This window comes from Athalia rosae, chromosome 7 (assembly GCF_917208135.1).
Source record: "Athalia rosae chromosome 7, iyAthRosa1.1, whole genome shotgun sequence".
Lineage (NCBI taxonomy): Eukaryota > Metazoa > Arthropoda > Insecta > Hymenoptera > Athaliidae > Athalia > Athalia rosae.
Window position 1 is genome coordinate 620,492 of NC_064032.1, and position 23,485 is coordinate 643,976.

The 23,485-nt window shown below is 38.7% G+C and overlaps 1 protein-coding gene and 1 long non-coding RNA gene across 10 annotated transcripts in view; one reads left to right on the forward strand and one right to left on the reverse strand.

Annotated features, from left to right (window-relative positions):
• The first annotated feature begins 64 nt into the window (after positions 1-64).
• LOC105683887 (protein shank) overlaps positions 65-23,485 on the forward strand; it is a 51,949-nt gene continuing 28,528 nt past the window's right edge. For 2 of the 9 annotated variants that reach the window (XM_012396855.3, XM_012396856.3), the window contains exons 1-2: positions 1,070-1,651; positions 16,307-16,386. The gene's annotated coding sequence lies outside the window, so the exon portion shown is untranslated. Of the gene's footprint in view, positions 241-365; positions 535-1,055; positions 1,652-16,306; positions 16,387-23,485 lie in introns of those variants that run through there. The other 7 variants (XM_048658646.1, XM_048658647.1, XM_012396854.3 and 4 more) reach the window with 7 other exon arrangements.
• Positions 2,791-4,055, reverse strand: LOC125501813. The gene is made up of 2 exons (XR_007279502.1): positions 3,426-4,055; positions 2,791-2,873 (listed from the first exon to the last, which is right to left on the reverse strand). It is a non-coding gene; the product is annotated as an uncharacterized LOC125501813 (long non-coding RNA).

Sequence of the window (23,485 nt, forward strand, 5' to 3'; positions counted from 1 at the left end):
CATCACTTCCACCCCTTTTTACCCTCCGCGTTTGGGCCTTATCGGAATGTGGCGCCGTTGATAGTGAATTTATCAACTAAGGACTTGAAGCAAAGAAGCGTGTGTTCAATCGTTTCAAACGTTAACAAGATTCCTAATAATCGTCAACGGTCAACGTTTTGCAATCCAGAGAAATTCTTCCATCGTATCTGCATTTCGAATAAACATGTGGAAAACAGTCCTCGCTATCGGCTCAATAAGGTGCGTATGAAATCTGAAACATTTCTCGCTGATGGTATGAATAAGAGTTGAAAGCTTTCGCGTGCTTGATATTCTCGATTAGGATACACCTAAGCGATTTGTTGTTGCTGTTACCTGGGGGGGGGGGCATTAAATGTTCAGTTGTGGGCTCACCACGAGCAAGTATGATCATCTATTTCCGTTTCCGTCGTATATTTTACTCCCCCAGTACCAAACGATGACGTAATGAAATACCCTTCGGATGTTGAAATTTGATCTTAACTTTGCTGTCTACCCGCTCAAAAAACGACCACGGTAAGTTCCCCAACCTGTCAGTCTTTATATCTTTGAGGCATAATTATGCGTACGTAGTACACGTGCTGTTACTAAATAAATTTATCCACAAGTACAGCCAATGAAATTCGACACTCCGAAATTAGGGTGCGAGGCTGGTGACTCGGAATAAATTCGATTGAAAGCGATATCGGCATAAAGCCCCGGTACATCGTCGACGAGTTTGTGGGAAAATTATTTTCCGATTCGAAAAATTCCATCGCAGAAAATAAGTTCAATTGCGAACAATAGGGATCCATGGTAAAATCTAGAACGAAGAAGCGCCGGGGGGTGAGAAGAAGGGGGCGAATTGCCGTATAAAATCGCGACACATAAAAGCGGTTATTACGAAATACGTGTTTCATAACTTATGGGAAGTTTCCTACGCATCGTGTATTTAATGTTTCTCATCTGATCTGATCTCCCGCGAGACTTTTCGCTCTTATTTCTCTCGTTTAGAAGTTCATTCGGCTTCCCCCGGGAGCGCTGACGTCGTTTTAGCCGCTCGGCTCGCAGCGTCGAGTTTCAGTATCGCGAGCGAGTTGGCAGCGAACGGTTCGTAATTTCCGCTTCAATTTTATCATATTCTGTCACAGTTAGGTTTCCGCGTGCGTTTCCGATTTATCTAAATAAAAAATTTCAACAACCGAGCCCGCGACTACGAGATTACATAAAAGATAACTCCGAATCATAAAAGTTACAAGTTGTCGTAATAACCCACGTGAAATGCCGACATAAGAATAATCGCACGTATTTACGTACCCCGGTAGATCAGACGAAAACAAAAGAATAGAGAAATTAATAACAACGATCACGTGACGCGTACGTTGTTAACCAAAACGGGATAATAATTACATGTGCAGTGTTAAAACTAAGTGTAGTTTGATATTGAAGAGGAATAATAATATCCAGTATCATCTAGGTTTGATCGATATGAGAAAATAAAAATAAAAGACCTCGGCAAAGGTGACCAGAAGAGTTTACGTCGAAATTGCCGCTGGGTTTTGGAGAGTGGCGTTGCTGAATCCGAATCCGAATCCGATGGTGATGCTGGAGCTGTGCTGTTGTTGAGGTTTACCATCGATCTTTTCTGTTTAAGGTAAGAACAGCTTTTGCAGCTATCGAATATACATGTATTTTATTTTGTTTAGTTGCTTTTATCCTTTTCGTTTTTCAAATTTGCCATCGCCCAGACCTAGCCTCGAGAGATTCGCATTTTCTCTCGCTTTGTCTCTCTTTTTTATTCCCTCGCTTTTCGTAAAATGTTTATTAAAAATAGGAAAAACAGGCAGCAGGTCGTCCTCCGTTTTGAAAGACAATCGGAGACGTACGACAATTTTTATGTGGTCCTATTTTTAAGAATTTTCTCCCATTTCCAAGATCAAAAGAAATGGGTTGGCTGTTGACCGACAACAGAATGTAATTGTTTGACCTCTGGGGCAAAAGGATGGAATAAAAATAAATTAAAACACGTCACTTTACGCACGTATGTTTGTGTAAATACCCGTAAGAGCAAACGGAGTAATTTCTTTTTTTTCATCTTTTTGCCCCTCACCGTTATATTTTCCGTAATTGAACTCGATCTCGTGTGAAATAATCCATACATAGGTATATAGGTACGTGCATATTTGTACGGTGTTATGTACCACATCCGTACGATGTGAGAACGAGCTGCGTTGAATAACTGAAAAAATCCGGCAGGTCGTTCCATTTTGTGTGGGCGTAAAATTTTCATAACGACAAAGTACCGAAATCGAAGCGAAACAATTTTAGAATTTTCTAACCTTGCCCAGGAAGGTAATGAATCGGTCAACAAATAAGATCCGTATATTTTTTCTCGTCTGGTCTCGTCATTGTTCGAATCCCAATGAGCGATGTTCGAGGAGAATGAAAAATGGAAAAAATCATGCGAAATTTGAACAAATAAAATTAAAACCAAAGCAAGGAAGGAAGCGCATGAGTAATGTGAAAAACGTTGTTTTTTTTTTATTTTTCCGCGTTACAAAAGATGACAATAAAATGAGAGGAAGAGAAAAAATTACCTTCCGCAAACAATTATCATTGGAAATATTACGTAAACGTCGATGCCACGTTGTTGTTGTCGTTATTTTTATTTTTAGTATTATTATTTTGAAATTCGTCGTATAAACAGAGCCACATGGTCGATCGAATTTTTTTTCATTTTTATCGCAGTTTCATTATCATTTTTATCTCATACTCTTTTTTTTTTTTTTTTTGAACATTTTCTTTATCCGGCGTTGCGCAGTCGAGTCGTACACGTTGCTTATCGTGTATTCCACTTTTCAATTTATTTTTTCCTTCTGCAATCCGAAAAATCGAGCGCAAATATTCTAATGAAAATGCAAGGAAATAAGGTGAGCCCGCGGGGCTTCGTCACTCTCACTATAATCGAGCTGTTTGTTTTACCGCTATTTCGACCGTCCTCTCGGTCGTTTTAAAAAAATAAAATGAAACGAAAAAATGAAAAGAAGATGAGAAAATGAAAGGAAACGAAAAAAGCAAAGAGAATAAAAGTCGATGTAACGTTATTGAAAAGGAAACGAAAGGAACGCCGGGAGGGGTAATATGTAATCGTCCTTCTACGAAACTCTCGTCGATTCAAAAGCGATTTTTCCATCGGTTTTTCTCGACGTTGACGAGAGGTAAAAAAAAAACTAGGAAAAACGATGACCGCATCGTCGATATTCGGATGTAACGTCATTATTACCTGTGTACAGGTGAGAGTGTGTAAAGTGTATGCGCCCGTGTACATACCCCTACACGTTATTCGAGAACAGCACGCGACGTACGTCGTACATACGTACCTCTACGTATTTACGTTAATATCAGTTATTAAATATATCATTACTTACAACATACGGTACATACGGATTACATTATTTCGTTCATCGCATTGTGGAACGCGTGCCGAAGGATGTTCTTCTTCTCTCCACTTCTCGTTTCGCTCTTATACTGCACCCTTGGCAAAAAAAAAAAAAAAAAAAATAATGAGAAAAAGGAACGAAACGGCGCCATCGTTATTACACCTCTTCACTTTTTATCGGCTATGTTTTTCTCCATTCATCGAACCACCGGGTACATACCTGGTTGTGTACGTGCGTACGTAATATGCAAACTTGACTCATCCGCGGTACCTCGCGACTTCAATTCGTTTTTTGTTCTTTATTTTTCGCGATACAGGGTGTTCCGTTTGAAAAGTAGTGACGAAAAAAAAAAACCACTTTTCCAACGCCGATCGGAAACTGGTGAAAATTGAAAATGATATCCTGCCCAGTATTCGCCGTGAGTGTTTTTGGGCGCGGGGCGTGTACCGCGAGGTATGCAGGTATGATTGAAAAAAAAAACAAAGATAAAAAAAGAAAATAAAAAAAAATGCCCACGTGAAAGACGCCGAAATAAATTGGTACACGCGTTACGTACGCACGTCGAAGATCTCTGCGTACACACGCGCGTTAACGATAAAACTATTTACGGTCGTATAAGCCGGTTCTTCTCCTAATCGCATACCGACGCCATTAACGTTACAGATAATTTATAATATAATCTAGCGGAGTCGAGTGATCTGTCGTAAATTTAATATTTCAGGGTCAGATTATCCCACGCACCTATACACGCACACCTCCTCGTCACGCGTACCCACATATTCGTCTCAACTCCGGGACAGCTTTCGCTAATGAGAGATTTTATAATTACCACTCTTGCTTTTTTTTTTTCGTTGATTTATTTTATTTTATTTTATTTTTTTCAATTCTCTCACTCCGATTGTAGCGGGTACGTCGCGTCGTAGGTATGAAATATTCGTCGTCGTGTACAGTTCGACCGTTGCCAATCGATAATAACACACAGAAGACCCATGAATTTCCTTCAGCTTTGCGAATCGATATCACCTTTGCTATACGTACAATTCATATGTATTCGATTCGTACATAGGCGCTGTACATATATACATATGTATGTATATCTATACAGAAGCCGTTGAAAATGCGTTCAACCGTCGAGCATTCTTCTTTATTTTTTATCCATGCGTGGTGTACTGTACATTCGTATGGAAATTTAATGACAATAATTTGTGCGCGAAAGAAAAATATCATAAATACAATGAAAAATCGTAGGCTACTAAATCGAATTTATTACGTATACCGTGTACGTAATCTAGGTACATGTCTCTGTGTGTAGCATGTCGTGTATAATACGCGCAACACGTGATTATTATCGTGAAAATGTAACCGCGATCGAAATTAGATCGATCACGCGTTGACTCGTGTCACGATCGACGACGATTTCAATGAAGATATAAAAATATTTGGATAAATTTCTCTCTCTTCCTTTTTCATAGCTGTTTGTTTTCTCTATTTTTTCTCCGATCTCGAAATAAAGAATAGAAAAAAATTGATCGAGCAAATGAATAAAACGGACAGCGATACGTGTACAATAATGACGATGACGAGGAGATAAAAATTGTATATCGAAAAAAGGAGAAAAGGAACGAAACGAAAAAAGCCCTTGCCCGATCCGCAGGACAATAACCCCGTATAAATCTCGCGGTGTGTACGCGGAGGGACATGCGAGGGGCGGGGCGGGGCCCGGCAGGCGGCACACCCGAATTTTAACAAACTCGGGACCACGTACTTCGAGAACCGACCAGAAATGAAAGAGGAAAAAGACGAGGGAAAAAATGAGATAAAAAAATGAAATAGAATAAGAAAGCAGAAGAAGAAGAAGAAAAAAAAAAACAAACAAAGAGACGAAAAATATAAAAGAACGGAACGAGGAGATAAGAGGAAAAAAGAGATCTTACCTCGCTGCTCGCTTTTCGTACGGTATGTGCTGTAATACCGAACATCGATGTAAAATAATATTCTACGTGAATTTCAGGTTTTTCTTGCCATTGCACATGAGCCCTGTGTATACCCGCGTACGCCGTGTACACATATTTTATGTTAAATATATTTTATAAGAGTTACCGTAGTTTTTAGTAGTCGAGAGTTTTGTCTTTTTAATGTTCTTGTTTTCCGGTCAAGCGTGTGTTCCGATTATCATTATATTTTGCGCGTGTGTGCGCGCGCGACGTCTTTTGAGAAGAGCCGCGAGGTGTGCGAGGATTTATAATCTTACCCGGGCTAAGGTAACCTCTGCGATACGGTATACGGGGTGTATCGAGAAACTCGGGACGCCCAAAAAAAAAAAAAAAAAAAAAAAACAACGTTCCGCGGTCGAATAATTTCGAAAAAACCCGTCCGAATTCGACACCCCTCTGCGTTGGGGTGCTCGGTGACTTCGCATTCCAATTTCTTTTTTTTCTTTTTTTTCACCGCAGACGTTCGTCCTCCGTTTAATTTTCCGACGAGGGAAAATTACGCATCCAGATAAAGCGAGGAGGAAATTATAACGACTTTTAACGTACACCGCAGTGTCACTTACGCGTACTCACTCCGTAACGATAACGCCGCCCGCGCCGTCGTCGCTCCGCTTAATGATATTATTATTGCGGATATTATTAATTTATTCTCATTATTAACACAGATATCGCTAATTTAAAAAATATACCCGTCCGCCGTATATGCGTTCTACGTACTTTATTCGCACACATCGTGCGTCGGGTAGGGTATTCACGCGTACGTGTACATTTTACGTGTACCTAATTCACGTGGAGAGGTGTACACAGGTTTTCGCGATATCGAATGTTACGGTTTGGAAGCGATTAAAAAAGAAAGAAAAAAAAAATGTAGATTAGAAAAAAAGAACTCCACCAATTAACCGACTAATTAATTATCGATGAACTGTTATATTAATAATTACACATCGCATATCCCGTATACATACATATATTTATACCTGTTTACGTCCATATCGAAAATTATGGAGCGTAAAAATATGGGATCACTGCAGTTACGATACGTTCATGCATATTTCAAATATGCGGTGTTTCATTCATTAGTTTACTCACTCATTCAATTATTCATACATTCAATTTTACATTTAATTTTTTTACCCCATCTAATTGCGATTAATTAAAGCAGATGCGCTTTTTTCTACGTTTTTTTTTTTTTTTTCTTCTCTCCTAACTAACCGTAAAATTCTGTATTCAAAATAAATGAAAAAAAATACTAGAGGGAGATAATTTCAGGTCAAACTCTTGCGACTAAAAGTTTAGCGGTTCGCCGAGGTTTGAAATTTCGAAAAAAAAAATTAGCGATAATATTTTAATCCCGGCTAAAAATCGCTACATGTGCGCAGCCTCATTTGGAATGTATAGGTGAAATTTTTCCAATTAATTGCAAGTGCGCGATACGCTAATTAACTGCTGCAGCGACAGCAGCGGCTGAAGAAGATCCGCACACGCGTTTAATTATGAAAAATTCCGTTTATTTATTTCATTTAATCGCACTTGTACCTAAGTATACGCATACGTATGCAATTTGCATAAATCTTTTTTGTTTGTCGTCGAACGTCAGGCATATTTCATACGCGTATCGATGATTTACGTTGTACCAATAATTCATTTCGAACGACGCCCTGTGACCCCATAGATTATTGTTCTCGTTCTTATCGTTGTTGTTAATTTTCCATTTTTTTTTAATTATCGTTTCTCACTCGCTCGCTGGCTCGCTCGCCATTTTACCGATAATGTGCAACAATTATCGCGTACTTACCTATAGGTCTATGTCGAACTCGTCGTATGCAACGTTACCGACCGAAATTCGACGTGCATCCTTTTATCGATCGGAATTTTGATCCTTTTTTTATCCTCCTTTGGAATTCGGAGAGTAAAGGGACGAGGGAAACTCTCCGGTCTCCTTTTTATTCTCATATTTTTTCACACGTACAGACATAATAATCCGGGGCATATGCAGCATCCATGCGACGGGGGAGTTATTACAATTTCCGGTGCAGTTAAATGATTTTCAGGGTCCCTTGCGCTGTGTGGATATTTTATATCATACACTCGTACGCATGTGTGTCGTACGTACACGTACCTTACGCACGTACGCGTGGAATTGCGTCATCCCCTGCGCCTCTCGTCGTTTTTTCCATTTTTTCATCTCCAGTTCGCCCCTCGACCGTATTTCACGTTAATTCGTCGCACCTCTACACGCGTACGCGCGCACTCGTAACCGCGAATATCGTTCGTTCGCTATTTTCACTTTTCCTAGCCAATTAATCGGAGAAACGTAACGCGTTGTTTTTTTTTTTTTCGCCTCCTCCTCTTCCATCTCTTCCCATTTCTTCCCATTGACGGTGTCGGGCGTACGTTATTTCGTACATGGTCTACCGTTATGCGCGGTGAATGCATATCGCGTATCGACGCAACGCGGTGCGGATGAGGCGCCCGTAAAAAAAAAATTACGAATCGGGTAAAAAGGACGGCGACGAAAGAAAAGGGAAATATGTGAGCGAACGAACGACATTCTCAGCGGTGTTATATATTATCACACGTACGTACACCGTGATACCCCTGTGTAGCTAGTTTCCGTTAGTTCTGACGGGATGCTACCGGGTCGAGCAACCTGACGTATATTTATGCCCGTGCGATGAATGTATACCTATATATCCGTATACGAATATGACGGATTATACATACAAAGTGAATCGTAGAATCAGACGAAAGGGGAGAGAAAGCGGAAAAACTTAAAATCATAATGACGATCGATCGAAGAGAGAAAGAGCTAAGAAAAAAGGAGAACGCGACGCTATAATCGATCGGTATCAATTGCAATTGCATCGTTGGACGCGAAATTAGCTATATTATTAGCTATGCTGCACCGCATCGCGTTGCACCGTACCGTACCGTACGGTGTCGCGTCTCTCTCTCTCTCTTTTTCTCCGTTTCTCCGTTTCTCCTTTTCTCCTTTTCTCTCTCTCTCTCCCCGTATACTCGTCTCCCTCTCCGGTGTCTTGGGAAGTTCTTGTCGGGTGGATACCTTGTTAGGAATCTTTGGCCGGACCACCGGATGCTGGACCACTCTCGAGCACACCTTTGCTCGAGGAAGGAGATCGAGATACGGGATAGGTATAACACACGCGCCGTACGATAACTCGTAGTCGTATACATACATGTACACGTAACGTGTACAACTCGTACGCGGGTAGAATGCAGAAAAGAGAATGGAAAGAACAAACGCTCGTTCGTAATAAAATGAGGAATGAGAAGTGAAAAAGCGAAAAAATAACGTCGGATCGGGGAACGCGCGGCGAACTCGAATTCGGTATAATTATCCCCTGTCAATTGTATCCGCGGTTTTTCATCGCACTCGATTTTTATTCATTTCGACGAGAATTTCTAGTATTTTTTTTTCTTTCAATCGATTTTGATTTTTCCAGTTTCTTCGATCACGTCGTGAATTGTTTTCGCTGCGCGATGACGTTTTAATTGTAACACTTCGTTTGGTTTAATTTCATTTGATTTTATTGCGTTCCGTTTCGTTTCGTTTCGTTTCATTTCATTTCATTTCTACGGTCGCGCTCGATTTCACGTAAAAATCAAAGAATGGAAAGAAATGAGAAAAGTAGTTTCTCGAATTACATCGAATTCAAATTCGTACAATTAGAATTTACGAATGGAAGGAAAATAGGAGGATAAGGCAAAAAACTGAAATATTACAATTTCAGTGAACCGAAGCATGTGTATACGTTATACTCGCGCATAACAATCTTCCACGTTTAGATGGAAGAGAAGCGAAGAAGGAAAAAAAAAAAAGGAGGAGAGAAAAACGAGATAGAAAATGTATACCGTTATCAAATTGCATTCGCGGTATCGCGATCACGACGTTCAACGCATCTATGCATCACGTGCATTCGTATACATATGTGTACCATGTAACCGACCGTGTGTATTCTCCGTACACGTCTCTATGTACAATTATTGCATACGCATACCTATTCGACTCGCTTCCTAATTCGTGATATATTTTTCTCCGTCCACGCAATTGTTCGAATAATTTTTATTTTCTCTCAATTTATTCGGTTCTTTCAATTTTCATTCACTCGGATAAAAAAGATTTGAAAAAAAAACCAAAAGAAATTGACGAAAGATAAAGACGGAGAACGGAAAACGGAGAACTCGTAGTCCGCAGAATTAATTACCCGTTCGGTTAATGAACTAATTAATTTAATTTCCACCCCCACCCCCCTCTGATTGTTCGCCACGCTCAGGCTACCACGTTGAAATAGTTTTTCCCGTATCAACGAACCCCCCTTGTAAAATTATACGAATCGCGTGTTCGGCCCCGATAAGACCGGACACGGGCACAGCCATTGTACCTGCATAGCTGCGAATTCGAAAAAAAAAAATATTTGACGAGGGAAAAAACAAAGAAAATTCAATTTTCAGCACCCGTTGCATCTACGGTACGGTACAACCGCACCTTTCTGCCGACGCACGCGTTTTCTTCTCGTATACTTTACTCCACGTTTGTAATCACGCGTGACCCTTTGACCTCCGCGTATAGACACGGGGGTATGAAATACACGGTCACCCACATCGGGATCGATCCACGGGGCCGGTGGAAAAATTAAATATAACAAAGCGGACCATTTTATCGTCGTACTTGCGTGCGAGGCAATTTTTTTCTCTTTTTCTTTTTTTTTTTTTTTTTTATAGAAAAAAAAAAGGCTGCAGAATTTTTAATTATTCGTTGTTGAAAAAATCGAACCCCAGTCGTACGTGTGTAACGTGTAAACTATCTAGAAATGATTTCGCGGAAAATCTATATATTTACCACGGTGTGCAAGTATGCGTAGCTAATGAGCGTTAGTGTGAAAAATCTCTCTGTGCTCTCGAGATAAGGGATCGGATTCGCGTACGCGATTAGGAGACGGAGTGCGAGGGGGTTCCGGGGGTGGAGAGTCGGGGTGCTGACGGAGCTGAGAAAGATCCCGGGGGAACATAAAACCACCGACTCGCCGCGCTTCGTATATATATATATTATAATATTGTTATAAAAAGTTTAACGTCGGTCGCGTAACTGAACGCCGTCGAGAATGTATCACGTGTCGATGTTGGTGTACGTTATATTCGAAGCGTCGTTTTGACGACTGCGACGATTTTTCGACTCTGTATGGGTGGGTAGAAGCGTACGTGTGACAAATTAACCGACTGTGCACGTGACGACGGCGATAGACGAAACGGGGGGGAATTGAAGGGAGGAGGAACGGAGAACTTGAGAAATAAAAATAATAAATTAGCCAACCGTGAGACGAACGCGGTTCCGTATCGTTAAATATCATAACCCGCCACCAGTCTTCGTCCAACGGTCAAAGGTTGAGGAGCTGTGGCGAAACGTTAATTGGCGTTTCTCGGTTTTCAAAATTTTCGATTTTCTTCGCTCGTCGACGATGTATCCTCGTGAAAAATACGTGGACACCCGACGGTTTCGCAATCAAATTTTGCCACTTTTCATACGTCGGACGAGATATCCATTGGAAACGGATCGGAAAAGGACCGGCGAATCGACGACGACGGGCAAGTTTGTTCTCCTTTATCTCGCACACACTTTAGACTCGATTGAAAATCAATCGATTCTCTCGTTCCTCTCTTTCTACGTATGGCCTACATTTATTTCTCCCTTTCATCTGACTCTCGGGAAAATTTTATTTCAATTTTTGTGAAAGAAATTTCAATTTTCTCTTCTCCATTCGTTGCGTAATTTTTTTTCTTCGCAAAAATCGATTGGGAATAAATATTCGCGCGTACCTATCGGGTTTTCGCGAATTATAATTTTTGGTTTACAAACTACATATCGTTATTCGATACAGCTGAAGCGGTAATACACATAATATGGTACACGGTCGAAAGATAATTTGGATTCTGCGAATGGAACCTTGAAATTTGATATCAAAGTTGTATGTATAATGTAAAATAATAACGATCCGCGTTCCGTAGAAATTCTCGATCTCCATCTCGTATCGCCCCTACACACGTAATACGTACGCGTAAAGGTATTTAGTTATGTATATTCATACGTGCGTTTATACAGTACCTAATTTATTCAAGAGACCACCGCGTGCGGCGGTAATTACCATTTTTTTTTTCTTCTATTTCATTTTCCTTTTTTTCCATTTCGCTTTCCTTCCCCCTCTTCGTCAGATATACAGGTATACCGTTGTCTAATCCTCTTTGCGTTGAAAATTTTTGATCGTTGATTTCTTCTCTCTTCTTCCTTTTCTTCAATTCTCTTTTTTTCCGCTTCTAGAAATTTTCCTTCGCGTAATTTTCGTTTATTCATTCGTTTAATTCCATTTTTTTTTTGTTCAATCTGTTCGGTGCCAGGTGATCGGTGGTGGTATTGGATTTAATACGTCGAATTCCCTCGAAATCATCGTCATCATCTCGTCGTCGTCGTCGTCGTCGTCGTCGTATGTCGGAACGACACCCCCTCGTCATTTTATTCATTTGTGCTCGGAATAATTAATTTATTTATCGATTTTTTATTCATCATTTTCACGGGGTACGCAGCCACTCGGAAAAATGCACACACGGCGGTATAGGGGACGCCACGACGTTGCACGCACACCCGAATATTTTTATTACATACTCGTATGAATCTCCGAGCCGATTACCGCGACGATTATCGACCATTGATGATTATCCGTTAATTATTGTTAATCCATAATTATCATAGACGTTTTTAATCGACGCTGTTATTCGCGAGGATCGATAGATATGCATATGTACACGGTGTGATGTGACGTAGTGGTATTCTCTGTACAGCAAATTCATCATTTCCCATTATTATCATCATTACTATTATTAATTTGTAACGTGACATATTATTTATTAATTTATTTATTTATTCATTCGTTTGTGAGAATGCATTTTTACATTGAAATATATTCGTTTATATGCGTACGTACGCACACATGTATGAAGGAAAGGAGAAAAGATAAATTACTTGTGTAATGAATAAAACAAATATATGTAACATATATATAATATATAAAATGATGTTTCTGATCAAATAATTTCGGCAAATATCCTTGTACGCGTAGGTACGTGTACAGAGGTGTATAAAAATTGCTTCGAAATTTTCTGAGGATTAATAAAAATCAAGTTTTTCTCAATAACGCCTTCCTATGCGTAGGCATAGTAGGTATACCGTGAGAAAAAAACCAAAAAATTATCCCTGGGGCTATCCAGCCCGTTTTCTGCGTCAGAATCGACCGGTGGTCTATCGGCTTACCTATAACTTCCCCCTCTCCATTTTTTCATTCATTTAATTTTCTTTCTTTTATGTCTTTTTTTATTTTATTTTATTTTATTTTTTTTAAGTCAGCACACGTATCACGCACACTTAGTTCAATGATTATGACGAAAAGTAAAAGTGAATTCAACCGCGAGATATTCGTATAGGTATACCTCCGAATGTATTCGGGATGAAATTAAACGCCGATTGAAAATGCGTGTATAGTCGATCGTTTTTATAAAAAATTTACATAACCTACATCGTTATACCCTCGTTCAAATTCCCCTTTTTTTACCTTCTCAAGTTTTTTGATTATTCGAAGAAGAGGAGACGGTGGAAATAAATAATTCATTACTACCGTTTCCGTTTCTTTCTCATCTTCTTTATTAGGGTGGGTTGAAAGTAAAATTTCTTCTTTTATTTTCATAGCATAGGGGCAGAATTCGTACGTTATAAAAGAAGGAAATTTTTCAAATGTGGAAAAAACATTTTTTACTTGATATTTTGAGGTAGCCCACTCGTTTTTTGAACAAATAATTAATCGAATCCAAATTAATCAATATCTAAAAATTGTCGATTGTGATTGTTTTTTACTCGTTCACTGTTCAAAATTTTTTTCCTATTATTTTTGTAATTCAAGTATAAAATCGAAAAATGACGTGCTCTTACTTTGACTTAAAATTGAAGTTGAGTCGGGGAGCCCGAGCTTTGCTGGAGTCTGGTAGCCAGGAGCGTAGCGCTTTGTTGTGAGACGTCACCTTGGGGGCTGAGCAGAGGTGACGCCCCACAACAAACCGCGCGCCCGTGGCTACCTGACTCCAGCAAAACTCGGGCTCCCCGACTCAACTTCAATTTCAAGTCAAAGAAAGAGTTTTAAAATCATTTTATGATTTCATACTTGAATTACAAAAATAATAGGAAAATAATTTTGAACAGTGAACGAGTAAAAAACAATCACAATCGACAATTTTCCGATATTGATTAATTTGGATTCGATTGATTATTTATTGAAAAAACGAGTGGGCTACCTCAAAATATCAAGTAAAAAATGTTTTTTCCACATTTGAAAAATTTTCTTCTTTTATAACGTACAAATCAAATTGCTTTTTGGTTCTTCAGGAGTAATCTCACATATAATCATCTCCGAAATCCAAATCTGAAAGCCAAAATCATCTACTCGTGCAATCGATCGAGTAATCATCAGGTGGAAAACATTTTTTACTCGATATTTTGAGGTAGCCCACTCGTTTTTTGAATAAATAATCAATCAAGTGGGGTACTCTCGGCAATAAAAATTTTTTGTTCGGTCAAAAATCATAGAATCATTAATAAAAAAGAAGAGATAAAAAGTTGACCAATTCTTTCGTTTTTCATTCAAGGTAAATACACGTGGAATTATTTATCCGGTGTACGTATTACCTATCGGCGTTAACTCGTGCGGATCTTGCTCACAATTAAAAGCCGCGGGGCCAGTTTCACCTTGCGTAATTATCATTATAATCATCATTATCCTCGTCATCGTTATCGTCATCGTCATTATTATTATTACATCGTCACCATTTTTTATCTCTTTTTTTTTATCATTCCCATTAGACGCTACGTATAGAAAAGGATGAAAACAATAAAAGGCAATGATAAAAAGTATTTTAAAAAATGATAAAAAAAATTAGCTGTAGTGGTTTTTTTTCTTTATATAAATCGATATACGACTAATATAATAAGATATCAAACCTGCACGCACGTGTGTGCGTATATTGGTATATATAAACTTCTACCTACGTATTATTACGAAATAAGTTCGATATTATACAGCCCTCCCTTTTATGGATCGGATACGTTATAGACTTTAATTTTTACTACTTTTTTTCCTTTCGAATGTTTTCCAATTCGTTTTAAAAACGACGAGTGTACTTATACGATATACATGTATGCTTATAAAATATTGCAATATTATCATCGTCACTCGATGGCCCATTTCTCACGTATCAGTAGCTATATCTTTACAGGTAAACCGATAATTATAATTATTATTACCAAATTAGTGTTTTTTTATTTTCATTTCCTCTCTCTCTCTCTCGTACTCTCGTTGAAAATAAAAAGAAGAAACGAGATTAGAAAAAGAAAAAGAGAAAAAATTAGAAAATCTTTCCCATCTATTTTATTCGTGTCTCACATTATGTTATATAATTATATTTATGTACACCTATTGCCGTTGTACATATGGTATGTTATAAAATCATATCGTCTCATTGTATAAAATTGTTTAACGAAAAAAGAAAAAAAAAAAGAAGAAATTGAACGAAAAAAAAAATTAACAGCAAATTTCATATCCATGTACGATTTACATGCATAACGAGTGTACGGATCTGTCGTAGTTTTTCTCATACTTTCCATTCCCTTAAATCGAGGACGTATGTAGTAACGTAGACACATGTATAAAATGTTATATACTATGTATCGCGAACAGAAGTATTGTACGTTACGTAAATTATTTCATTTTTTTCTCTTCTTCATATTCGAACAATCGGAATAATGAAATTTTACCGTGAGAGTCGGTGGATATTACCGGTTTGGATGACGATCATAATGATAGTAATGTTAATTAGTTCTTCCTTTAATTATTAAAAAATTGAGCAGCTGAGGAAAAACAATAAGAAGGGCGAAGACGGAAAATTTTATTACATTGCCTTTATTTTTTTTAAATCAGATCCCGAAACGATCCATCTTGTGGTTTTTTTTTTAACAAAGCTGCGATACAATTCAGGTATATCCAGTTACTCGGTATAGTAGGATAATATACGTATAATGTATCGCGTTAAATATGGTCTAAAGTTTCGCAGTTTGCGTTGTTCGTTAGAAAAAAATGGAGAAACTTTTTTTCTCAAATATAAAATGGAAAAAGCAACGAATGAACTTGACACCGGAAGTTTGAGTTTCGTACTTGCAAATTGAAAGGGGAAAAGAAAAGTATTAAAATAACAAAAGTAACGATGACAAAAAAAAACTTTTAATGTCGGATGCAAAAAAAATTTCGTTACACAGACAGGTAATATCATAGCGATCCAGAGAAGCTGATTTAAAATAAAACCATTTCTTTTTTTTCGTGATTTCATCCCGAGGATCTGCGAACCAGTTCGATCGTCGGCCGTGATAAATCGGTTATTTTTTTCTAAAGTAGGTACCAAGCTATATAGCAGCGAGAAATTTGACGTTGAGGGGGGCAAAAAAATCTAGAATGAAATCAGAAAACCACAAAAAAAAAACAAAAAAAGTGCATACCTGAACTGCAGTTCGCCGAATAACGTCTAGCCGTCTATAATACCAATTTATAATGAATGCACCTGCACACCGTTATATATAGACGGTATACCTATACCCTGTATTATTTTCATCGAAACGTTCGCAGTTCATATTTCTCATTTATTTATTTATTCCTTCCTTTTTTAATTGATTGGTTTTTTTTTGTTCCCGAATACACCAGTTTTTAATTGATCAATTTGTTCGTCGATTCGTTTATTTATTTATTTATTTATTTATTTGTTTTCGTACAGATGTTCCAGACGCGGACGTACACTTTGATTATTTTGCATCATCATCCCTTGAACGGTAGCGTGACGCATCCACGATTATGGTGAGTTCGATGCACGTCGAGTACACGTAAATTTTTGTCAGTTTTGTTCGTCGTTTTGAAATGATTTCTTTCCTTTTTTTTTTTTTTTTCTCATCGCGTAAAATCTCGTTACCGTTTAAAATAAAACGATCGGATAAACCGCACGAAAAAATGCGACCACAGCTGTCGCCGTCGACGTCTTACGGTTATAACGCTACAGATATTATAGGCGTATATAATTTTCTATATATTATTTATTGTACATATGTGTGACGTACGCACACATAGCTATGCGCGTACACATCAATGTACAAAGTGTCAACGAACTGTGACCTAGGAGACATTGATACCAATAACGTTTCTCGATCTTCGCGCATACTCATTTATTTCTCCGCATCGTTTTTTCATCCTTTTTCTCTTAGAATTTTCGTTTTCATCGTTCAATACCGCGGGAAATTTTTTAGTTGCACTAGTTTTCTTTCTTTCTCTCGCCATTTCATTAATCGATTGACCGCTGCAACGAGATAAATCTATCCCGGGTACCTATTTATAGGTATTTACATACAAGATATAACGGTTAAACTTGGGTATCAAGATCAGATCTTAAGAAGCCGTGCAACCTATACATATACAGATATACATTACTCCGCGCTCCGAGATTTACGTAATACCAAACTGTACGTAAATATGATTAGTTCTAGATTATAGCGGATAATTTTTTTTACACTAAAAGAGATCGGAAAAACGGAACTACGACCACCGCGGATGAAGATGATGCGCGGAGCTTCTATTCCCACCCCCACCCGACTGACCAGCCGCCTATTTCCTTTTTCATTCAAACTTTCTCAGTTTTTTTTTTCTTTTCTCTCTCTCTCTACATCACTCGTTAGGTTTTTCGTTGGGGGGGAAGAAAAATATGCAGGCATGTATCGCGTGTACGTATTTATTTTATTGTACACGGGATTGCACATGGCGACCACGCCCACTTTATAGAGAGAACAACGACGAAAACGTAAACTACTCGATGCATAGCGGGAATATAGCATTCGAATTTATGCACAAGTTGGCGTATACGTATGTATGTATGTATATATATATACACGTGTATGAATAGGCGTACGTGCATTCGACCGACGGTGTGTACATAGTTTTATGCGCGAGTGTGCGCGCCTATATGCATTTCCATGCGCAGCCTCCATGTGCCGCCGCATTGTGTAGTTATATTGTCCCAACGCGAATGAGTCACGCGTCAGGTATTTTGCGATATTCAATACGAATAATATAATCTACGGGGTGTCTGATTTTTGCTCGAAAACATTTTTTTTTCTACCGCAATTTTTCTATAGTCGTTAAATTTTTATCACATTTCATTGCAGTCGTTCGATATATATTTTTTCAACGGCATCTTTTCTATTTATCGACCACGCGAAGGAGGTGTTTTGACGCGGGTAATATCTTTCGGGATATTTCCCATCGTGTCATCCCTCGTGGATTTCTCTCTTGGTTTTTCTTTTTTTTTTTTTTCTCGATTTTTCTTCCCTTTGCACGGGCGTCCGAAGGAGGGGAAGAGGGGAATATCTTCGGGGATTTGGGTCATCTTGATATTCACGCGACAAATACCTATATATTTATCCGCGTAATATACCGTACGTACATACATATGCATATATGCATGAAATACCTACTTTTCGAATGATATGAGATTTCCGCGGAAAAGGTCGGTGTGTTTTTTTCCACTCGTGTACTTTTTTCTTTTTGCTTTCTACGATTGCATTTATCGCGGAAGGGTGAAATTGAAATTTTTCTCGATATTTCTTCGCGCGTCGCGCATATCGTGTGACGTGTATTTTTCCGATCACCGAATCGGACGATTAATTTGTAGGGAAGATCGAAAAAGAAATTTGGAAGAGAAAATTGGCAGGAAATAAAATGAGACGAAGAAAATAAAACTCGTGCGTTCTACGGCCGTGTTGAAGTACGCGGTGTACGATTACGTTATAATGTAGAGTGAAACATTACGTGTACTTGCACCGTACACGTACTCAATGGCATTTATATTCTATTATATACGCCATGGAATTTCTGTAATTATATGCAATTACGTGTAATTATAATTTGGTTTCACGGTTGTTTTATTTTTTCATTTTCCTCGGTTTCTTTTTCGTCGTATACGAACTCGTGCGGGTACACGTCGCAAATTGCAATCTGAATGCAAACAAAAAAAAAAAAAAAAAAAAAAATGAAATAAAATACGCCCTGGCATTTTATTCCCCCAATTTTCGATCACTTCCCCTCGATAATATTCATCGTCGGCATTATATCGCACACGGAATTATAGTATAAATAGTTACGTCCGACGCTTCGCGACGTATCTGTTTTATATTTGAATAAGCGAATATAAGATAACGAGTTCCAATTAATTTCAATTCCGTCAATTGATAGGTTATTATTCATAACCATAATAATAATGACAATTATCACAACGACAATACCTTATGTAACGCCATTGGAACAGCTGGTGTGTTTTTGATATATTTTTTTTTCTTTTTCCTTTTCCGAAATTTTTGAATTCCTTCGACCAAGTTTGAGGACGCGCGTTGGGTGCGAAACGGCGATATGTCTGCGCTGTACATACTTAATTATCCGCGGTTTTCTTTTTCCTTTTTTTTTTTATTTTTATTTTTCATTACGTAGGTAGGTAGGTACGTAATCTAATAAACTCCGACCCACTTTGGAGTGGAATCGTTATTGTAGCTCGTACGGTAAATTTTACACACCGCGTTAAACCCAGTGCTAATCGTGTGCGAACGCGAAACGTACGTACCTATTACAAAATCTGAATTTAGGATAATTTTTTAATCGCTCACAGCGATTTTTTCCCCATTTTTTTTTTTTTTTAACCGGGTACTTTATTTTTTCATTATTACCATCATCGCTGTCGTTACATTGATTGGTGAACATTAACGGCCGTTTACCTTACCTGCACCTCACCATGTTTTTTTTTCTCTTACTCTAATTTATTTTTCGACCTTCCATTCCTTTTCATTTTTTTCGTCGCACGTTATTCGCGTTTCACGGCTTTTGATATCATATCATATTTGTATTTATACACGTATATATATATATATATTTATGTCCGCGAGGTATATAGGCATATATGCTACACCCACATGCTATACGGTCTCTGCAGGATCAATAGTCTGGTCCAGAACAGGGCCGTCTCTAGGACACCCCGTTTTCCTCCCCTTGTATTATTTCTCGCCGAAGGGGAAACGGCGGGACGAGAAATTCTTCGCCCTTTTTCCCCTCGAAAATCTTCCCCCGTTTTTTTTTCTCCTCGCAGTTTTTTTTCACGGAAAATTTTACGCTCTGTACGGAGATCATTTACCGCGAATTTGCGTTACCGCTGACCAATGATAAATAGGTATATATGTATCGGTAGGTATATACGTTTGACTTTCACTCGGATTCCCTTCTGCCGCATATTATGTGCAACGTCATTTCAATCCTTGCAGTTCCCCCCCTCCGTCCCTTTTTACGGTCTTCGGTCTGTTTCTTATTATTTTTCATTTTATTCGGAATTTCTAACAATTTCACCGTTTCTTTTTCACGTTCGTAAAATTTTTTTATCACACGAACTCTGCAGAAATTGCAGATTTTTTTCCAGCTTTATTTCTTTTCTCCTCGTTCTTTTTACAGCTTTTAAAATTATACCAGGATGTACGATAGATTATTTACTGAAATATATAATATTAGGGAAAATGGGGTAAAAAAAAAATATACCTGTGTGTACGTATATGCGCATGCATGTACAGGTATACAAGTGGACGAATGAATGAATTTTTTAGACGAGTATTTCGTAAGTTGTAAGGAGATCGTAAAATAGGATCGTTCCCTATAGTTTTCTATTTCGCGGTTATGGTATTTTCTCTCTTATTACAGGTAGACTAGAATACGCGGTAGTTAGGCAGGTATTTACCTTACCTTCGAGTACATAGACGTGCACGGGTACGCGGTACCCACCTATACCATTATTAAGTCGAGGGTTACTTATTTATTAAATTTAGGTTTTTTCTTTTCTTTTCATCTTTTTTTAAATTTTTTCACTGCAGTCGGTGTTTAAGGTCCTTGTAATTATTTACTCCCGTAACTCAGTCCCGTGTACACTTGCGATTTTGTACGTAATACACCTATTCTTCTTGCGAAGTAAATCTTTCACGTTAACGACCCATCTTTATATTATTAGTTCTCGTAGTTTTTGAGTGAGAAAAGGAAATAAAAATGATTACTTTCCGCAGATCCGGGTACAAACACACGGTATACCTGTGTATCTTAAAGTACGTGATATGAAACGATATATATCAGTAGATAAACGACGACGATTATTATCGATGTGTCCACATAATTTGAGGGGAGGATTTTTTTTTTTTTTTTTGTTTCTTTTCCAAAAACGATAAAAATTGCTCTACGAGATGAGAGAGAGAACAGCGATTTTTTTCACGAATCCGATGAGATTCGACGCTGAGTCCGCTGTGTCTCTCTGAATAGGAAAAATTCAAATACCAAAATTGATAAATTGATAAAAGGAATTCCACTCGCAATACTGGAATAATTTAATTAAAAGAATTGTTATCATTTTCGTCAGTGTGATTCGGTATTTTTGTGCATTCCTTCGTATTGTTTTTCAAGTAATGAAATACTAATGATTCGCCTGTCGAAAAAATTAAGTACACTTCGATTTGACCGAGTCCCCCACCGATACACTGGCTCACTTATCAAGTACCGATACTTTGATCCCTTTTCGGCGCTATATTTTACTTCATTTTTCCACCCTTATCCTTTTTTTGTTCGCCCCTCTTCTCTCTTTGATATTTCGCGCCTCCACCCCTCAACCTGTTTCGCGTACACGGGTCGTTTTTTCGATTATTCTTCGTTTTGCCTTTCGCAAAAATCACGCGTTGAATATTCTCCTGACGAATTTTCGGTCTCTTTCGAATCGTCTTCTTTTTTCTCTCCGAATTTATCGGCGATTTTATCGTCATCGAACTCCTCTCCTCTCCTTCCTCGACTTCTCTCGACCGTTCTCGGCTCGATTCGGGCGCAGGGTGTCTGAGAAAAATTTTTTTTCTTTCTTTTCCTTTCCTCACTTTCTTTCTTCCTTTTGTAGCCTTCGAGTCCTTTCATCCTCCCCGCCTCCGAGACCTCCTCCGTCGTCTTTTTTTATTCATTCTCTTTTAATGATTTTCTTTTTTTTTCTTCACTTTCCTCGGAGTATTTCTTCGCGTTATACGACCCGCGATTCTATACTCGCGGGCACGGGTATGGGTGGGTAGCCGGGTTTTTACTCCTGAGGATTCGGGCGGGCGCTGGCGGCGTCTCGACGTCACGGCGTCAAAAGGTCACGGAGGTCATACCGATACCCACCTCGCGACGCCCGATGCCTCCTCTCCTACGTTGCGAATTGTTTCATCCTTTTCACTCTCGCGACTCGAGTCGTTTCGTTCGTCGGCCCGCGGATTCGGTGGAATGTCGAAACTCGGTCGAGAAAACTAGATAAGTAAAATCCCTCGATCGCGATCGCCCGTTCGCGTTCGATTAAAAAATTGGGTAGGCTTCGAGTCCTCCGCTCCCGACGAAGTCGGGACACGAGAGGCTCCCGGATAATACAAAACGAAGGATCGAGGACCAAACTGCGAACTTGAGAACGCGCGAGAACTCGGTTTTCTTACCCCCCGCTGCAGCAATATCTACCTCCGATTTACCGGCGAGATATCCGGCCAAGATTTAGTACATCCTTCTACCGATGTTGCTTTTGCTTTTTCCCTTTTGTTAACTCGCTTTCGCCTTTGCCTCTCCCTACTCTCCTGCGTATTCTTATCCGCTGTTTCCCTCTCGCTTCGTCCCAGCAGCCCAAAGTAACCGAGTGGAGGAAAATCTGCAACGAGAATCTCAAACTCCTATATGTACGTAGAATCCCGATCGAAATACATATCGCATACTTCTAGCTTTGTACGTTTCTGTATATCCTGTACCGTATCTATATACCGTCCTTGAAATAGGTGGGTATCACCTCGACGATCGCTGTTCTCTCCCTCTTGGTATTTACTCCCTTTTCTCTCCAATTTTCTTTATTTCTATTCCCCGTGATCGTCTCTTTTTATACCGACGATACGGAGATTCTCTCCGGCGTGCGTATCTGTGATGAATTTTTTTTTTAAACGATGATTCTAAAAAAATGAATAAATAAATAAATAAATAAAAAATTGATCGTCCGGATTTGCCGTTCGCGGGTAAAAAAACGAAGAAACGGATAAATGAAAAAGTTTTACGCGTGGGACGAGCCTCCCATATGAGAGATTTGTGTGGGAAGAGATATTAGGTATACCCTATATACCGTCGATGTACATACGTATTTTTTGTACAATGTGTACGCGTACACGTGTACCTCCCATAATTTTTACAGGTAAATACGTTCGCTTTTCAAATGCGTGGGGGTCGAAACTGTATACGTACCGCCGTGTAGTCGGTTGGTCGTGGGGTGCGAAAAATTTTCGTACAACGATCCGACCGGCAACAAAAAAATCGGAAATGCAGATGAAAGTATAATAGTTTTTTTTTTTTTTTTTAAAGTGAATCGATTAATTAATCAATTAAATTGAATTTCATGGTCGGCAGCGATGATGCTATTTTTTTCCTCCCTCTTTCCCTCAACTTTTACTCGCAGACAGTTGGAAAAAAAGGGGAAAAATAACGTTTGCGCGTCGAACGCGTTACTCGTCGGTCACCTTTAACATTTCATCCCTTAGCGCATAACTGTAGTATCTAATGCGCGGCAAAAGATCCAGCGTTGTTATCGTTTTATTTTCCCCTCATCTTCGATCCATTTTCGCGATCGAGCGACTCGCTGTAGATCAATTGATTTATCCATTTGAAAAAATTCCATTAATTTTATTCTCAATTTAAATACTTCATTTCCTAGGTATTTCTCTTATTTTCCGACTCCACCGAACCAGCTTTCTAGATGTACGTAGGTTTTTTTAATTCGCGCACACATGCGGGCGTCATGCGATTGGGAGATAATCGCGGTGGTTGCGGTGTTGGAATATATAATTCGAATTTT